Here is a 5,835-nt window from a genome sequence, read left to right on the forward strand (position 1 = left end):
CTCTGCCACTCTATGGAGTCCTATTTATACCCTCCCAACATCATGTGTCCTCCACGTGCCTTGCCTCAGCACTTGAGTCTTGTCTCTGTTGACGTCACTCTGCCAATCAGCCTACATCCTCAGAAGTGTAAAGAAACCGCAGCACACCACGTGTTTTTTGGTGCGTTTCTTTCTATGGAATCCGAACAAATGCAGTTCAACTATGCAATGTAAGGTGGACCAATACACGCGTGTCATTAGCAAAGAATCCTCCATGACATGTCCTTTCACATGCTAGCTTTAGCAGAACATCCTTTCACCTGTGTCTGTTTCAGCTAAACGTTACTTCACAAGTCTGCCTTAGTCTTTCACCTGTGTCCAGATTAGCTAAACGTTCATTCACGTGTTTGCCCCAGCAAAACACCATCCAACCAACTTTCCAAAGAACCCTGAAGTTTCCACTTCAGGGTGTAGTGCCCATGCCCAGAATCTCAGCTCTTGGGAAGTGGAGGATCAAGAGAGTTTGGGATTATCCTCGGCTACATAGCAAGTTCAAGGACAGCCTGGGCTACATGAAAATCTATCCATTAATGTAAAATTTAAAAAGTAATGTACTGTAATGTACTGGTCTGTGTATACAATAGGATATTAAGCCCCCAAATAAATAAAATTGTTGATATATATATAATGAATCATGAAAACAGGCTTTTAAGGGCTTAAAATAGGCACATTTCTGTCTCTTAAGAGAGATTTTATAAAATGCCAACCATTCCATATTCCAAGTGTTGTTTTTACACTAAGCCTTGCCCTGGTCTTACCTAGTCCCAACTTGGGTTTCATTCACAAATACTCGTGCATCTTGCCCGTTCTTAAAACACTCTCTCGGCCGGGGACTAGCAAACACAGAAGTGGATGCTCACAGGCAGCTATTGGATGGATCACAGGGCCCCCAATGGAGGAGCTAGAGAAAGTAACCAAGGAGCTAAAGGGATCTGCAACCCTATAGGTGGAACAACAATATGAACTAACCAGTACCCCCCCCCTCCCCGGAGCTCATGTCTCTAGCTGCATATGTATCAGAAGATGGCCTAGTTGGCCATCAGTGGAAAGAGAGGCCCATTGGTCGTGCAAACTTTATCTGCCTCAGTACAGGGGAATGCCAGGGCCAAGAAGTGGGAGTGGGTGGGTGGGGGAGTGGGTGGGGGAGCATGTGGGGGACTTTTGGGATAACATTGGAAATGTAAATGAAATAAATACCTAATTAAAAAAAAAACCACTCTCTCGGGCTGCAATCTGCCTATGCTGGGAATGTTTATGCCCTGAAAAAAAAAAAAAACCCACCTTGTCACTGTAAAATCACAGAGCAAAGTAAAGCCAGAACACTATGTGACAGCCATATTGGTGTCCTCAGTGGTCACATATAGGGTGTGTAAGTTTTCTTTGTTTTATTATTTTTTTTTCATGTACTATGTTTTGATCATATTTTTTTGCTCTTCCCTAAGACCCCCCAGGATCTTCCAACCTCCCCAGCCTCCCAACTTCATGGTTTTTTTTTTCTCTCACTCTAAAAGAATGAAAGAAAGGAAGGAAGACAAAAATACCAAACTATAGCAGACAGACATGGAGCCAGCCCATGGCTGTGAGGCCTGACCTGGAGTATGGTTTTATAGAGGACCCCTTTTCTTGACGCCCTTAACAATTTGCTTTGCAATTTTCCATGTCTTCTTCATCTCCTTTATAGGTTCCTCTTGTCTCCATGTAACCTTGAAAACGTGTGTTGGCCTGAATTCTATTCTTAGCTGCCCTCATTGGCTCTGGGTGACTCTTCATTTGGATCTGTGGTCTGAGTCTGTCCAAGCTCTCTGAGATGGCTTCCTAGACAGTGGAGTCGGCTTACTTTGCACATCTCTGAACAAGAGATGCAGTAAAGGCTTCTCATGGATTTGAGTACAGCGAGGTGAAGGGATAGTTTTGAAAGGAATGTCACCATTTGGAGGGCATAAGGAGATGACAGTTGGTGGGAAGAGCCCGTGTTAGTGACTTTCTTTGCTGTGGCAAAACAGCTAACAAGAGCAGTGTAAGGAAGGAAGAGTTTGTTTGGGTTCTCGGGCCATCGTGGTGAGTATCAGGTAGCTCGATTGTGAGGTACCTAGTCACATCACATCCCCAGTCAGGAAGCAGAGAGACAAGCTGGTGCTCAACTCATTTTCTCTTTATTTAGTCCAAGACCCCAGAAAATAGGATGGTGTTGCGCACAGGGAAGGTGGGTCTGCCACCTCCGTTGACCTCATTTAACTAATTCCTCACAGCATGCCCTGAGGCTAGTCTCCTAGGTGATTGTAGATCCTGACAGACAGTTTCCTCCATGACTGTGTGGACTGTATCAATCTGATTTGTGTCCATGATGCTGGATCAGTAGCCGCGCTGAGGCATAGTGGCATCTCTTCCTAGGGATCTGACATTTCCCAGGTGAACAAGACTGGAAGAACGTGACAGACATGAAAATGTGAAGAGTATTTGTGCATCTGTGTAAAAAACATGTCTCTCTGTCTCCTTTCGCTATCCCCCATGAGTCCCAATATAAGGACAAATGTATGTTTTGAGTGACAGTCCCTATTTGTTCTGTTCTCTTTTGTGTCTGTGTAGTTACCCATTCCTACAGTGGTTCTAGAAAATTAACCAATGAGGCACAAGCCAAGCCTTGGGAAGTGCTTGCACAGTAAGGTCTGTGCTCCCTTTATGCCCTTGTGAATCCTGTAAGCATTATCCTCTGAAAGATCCCAGACTCGAGGGCTGGGTGCTGCCCCACAGCCCAGCTGTGGTGCTTGCTCATTGCTCCAGCTAAAAGCCATCTACTTACCAGAAAGTAGAGCCTTTGGCCACCAACTAACCACAGATGCCTGATTGACTTTGTGGTACTACAAAAAGCCATTCTATCAGAGTCTAGCATAGACTGCCTGTCCACAGAATTATAAGCAACTAAACGATTGTTTAAACCACTGGGTGTGGGGTCATTATACAGTATTGATACACAATAACTTATAAATAACATCAGTGCAGATGTGATTTCTGCCCCACACCCCCAGGTACTAGTATTTGCATGACCTGAGGTATTATCTTTCTGTCACCTGAACTTCCCAGTCTCAGACCTAGGGTGTCCAAAACTGAGTTCATCTTCCCCCCATATCACCATGAGTTTTCTCTCCCTGTGTCCACCCCACAAAGACAAGACCGGCAGCAAGCTCATGGCCAGTGCCTCATTCAGTGTCATTGTCATTGCTTCGTACAGTTCCCCAACCCCACCTCAGTGTGTGAGGCACTCACTCACTCACTTCTTGGATATTATTTCATAGCTGGTATTGTTGACAATGTGTCACCTTTGTGGGTCAGGTGCCAGGGGGCTAGCATGAGGAGGCCTTTAAGAGGCCATCAGACTGTAAGGGACTGTTGAAACAGCTTGAGTTGGGTGTTGTCTAGTTACTGTTGCTTAGTTACTGTTGCTGTGATGCAGTGCACTGACAAGTAGCTGAGAAGGGAGGGGCTGACCCTGGCTCACAGGTCACAGTTCGGTCCACCATGGTGGGGACACCGTACCACAGTCATGGTGGGGACACTTACCACAGTCAGGAAACAGAGCAGTGTTTGCTTCCTTGTGCTTAGCTCTTTCTCCATTTTAGTTTAGTGTAATTTTTTTTTTCCAGATAGGGTTTCTCTGTGTAGTCCTGGCTGTCCTGGAACTCACTCTGTAGACCAGGCTGGCCTTGAACTCAGAAATCCACCTGCCTCTAACTTTCAAGTGCTGGGATTAAAGGCATGTGCCACTACTGCCCGGTTTAGTTTAGTTTTTGAGACAGAGTCTTACTCTATGGCCCAGGCTAACCTGGAACTCACTATGTATAGCCCAGGATGGCCTAGAACTCACGATATAGACCAGGCTGGCCCTGAATTCACAAAGATCTGCCTACTGACTGCTAGCATTAAAGATGTGGGCTACCATGCCCAGTTATTTTTATTTTATGTGTGTCTGTTTGCATGTATGTATGTATACCATGCCTGCGCCTAGTATCTGAAGAGGCCAGCAAAGAACATGGGATCCTGGAATTGGAGTCATGGGTGACTGGGAGCCAATATGTCAGTTCTGGGAACCAGTCACTTGTGTATCTGAAAGAGCAGCTCCTAACCAGTGATTCACCTCTCCAGCCCCTCTCCCTCTGCCTTGTCTTTTGACAAGGTCTCTCAGTGAACCTTGTTATTGTTTGGGTAGACTGGCTAGTCAATAAACTCCATGGGCCCCTTTCTCTCCAACTGCCCAATCCTGGGTTTATAGACACAAATTGGTGCTCAGCTTTTATGTGAATGCTGAGAAAACTAACTCACACTTCTCTTGTTCCTCTCCCCCTCCCACTCCTTCTCCCTGAGACAAGGTTTCTGTATGTAGCTTTGGCTGACCTCGAACACACAAATATCCATCTGCCTCTGTCTCCAGAGTGCTAGGATTAGTGGTGTGCCATATGCTATCACCAGCCAGGACCTGGATATTCTTTTCCTAAAGCAGATTGCACTAATGTAGGGTTTTCCCTTGGCCATTGCCTGAGTACTTGAATGAATTGTGTAAGTCCTGTGTATAGGAAGATGAGAATCCCGTTTTGATTAGTTTATAGGTCCTCCTGTCCTTAAGAGCACTTGTCAGACATACTTGTCTAAAGTTGGATATAGAAACAAACGGTGTGATAGATACCTGGTGGAAGATTGGAGGCTGCACCTAATTTCTCTTAGTATAACAACGAGAAAACCTAACAACGAACAGGGGAAACTCCTAAACGTTCACAGAATGTCAGAGCTAGAAGACAGAGTTGAAATCAGAAAACGAACCTCAAGAGTGTGTGCCTCGGTTGTCTCGGGTCACACAGCTCAAGGAGAGAATGTGGACCACTACTGGAATCTAATTTACACTCTCCTCAGATTGGGGTGGGAGAATCTCCCTACAAGTTGTCCGTGTGAGGTCACCTTTCCCACTTTTCTTCTGGTGTTAATTGCATGCACTGTGTTGAACAACTCACTCATTGCGCCTCCAAGGAAGGGGGCGTTGCAGAAACACGAGTTCGAGCCACGGGCACGGGAAAAGTGGGGTGTCCACATATCCACCCGGAACTATGCTGCTTTCTCTGACAAAGTTTTTCTGAAATCTGACTGCGAGGCGTGCGGTGGCTGGGATGAAGTTCGGAGCTGCTGTTTCCTCGGGGAGGCTGGGGCTGGGCGTGCAGAGGGGCGTGGAGCCCGGGGTCCTGGGGCCTGGAGGGCAGAGAGCAGCCCAGGGCTCAGAGGAGCTGGACTCAGATTTGGAGGGTTTGGGGTCTTGGAGGGTGGCGGGGAGCGCGGAGCAGGACATTGCGCCCTTGCGCCCTGCACAGGTTGCGCAGAGCCAGCTAGTCTTGGGCCTCGGAGGGCAGCGGGAAGCGCGGGGCCCGAGCTGCGGGGCGCGGGCGGGAGACGCAGGGCCGGGGGTACTGGGCCTTGGAGGGCGCGAGGTGAGTGCAGGGCCTGGCGCACACGGCCCCGGAGCGCAGCGGAGCCTTCCAGCGAGGCCGCGGCCCCGAAACCCTGTGCGGGTGCGGGTGAGGGTGCGGGGCTCCGCGCGCCCTGGGTCCCCGCCCCCGAAGCCCGGCCCCGTGCTGGGCTGTGGAGCACAGGCAGGGCGGGGAGGCCTCGGGGCCGCGCCACGTCCCCCGAGCGGCCGCTGCAGGCCGGGGGCTTTTGTGTCCGCGGAGGCCGCGTCTCCCCCGCGCGCGGGCGGAGCGCAGCGCAGCGCGGCCCAGGGCGCGCGTCTCCTCCCGGCCGGGCGCGGGCGCCGCCCCC

The sequence above is a fragment of the Mus musculus genome, chromosome 9 (assembly GCF_000001635.26).
Source record: "Mus musculus strain C57BL/6J chromosome 9, GRCm38.p6 C57BL/6J".
NCBI classification, from domain to species: Eukaryota; Metazoa; Chordata; class Mammalia; order Rodentia; family Muridae; genus Mus; species Mus musculus.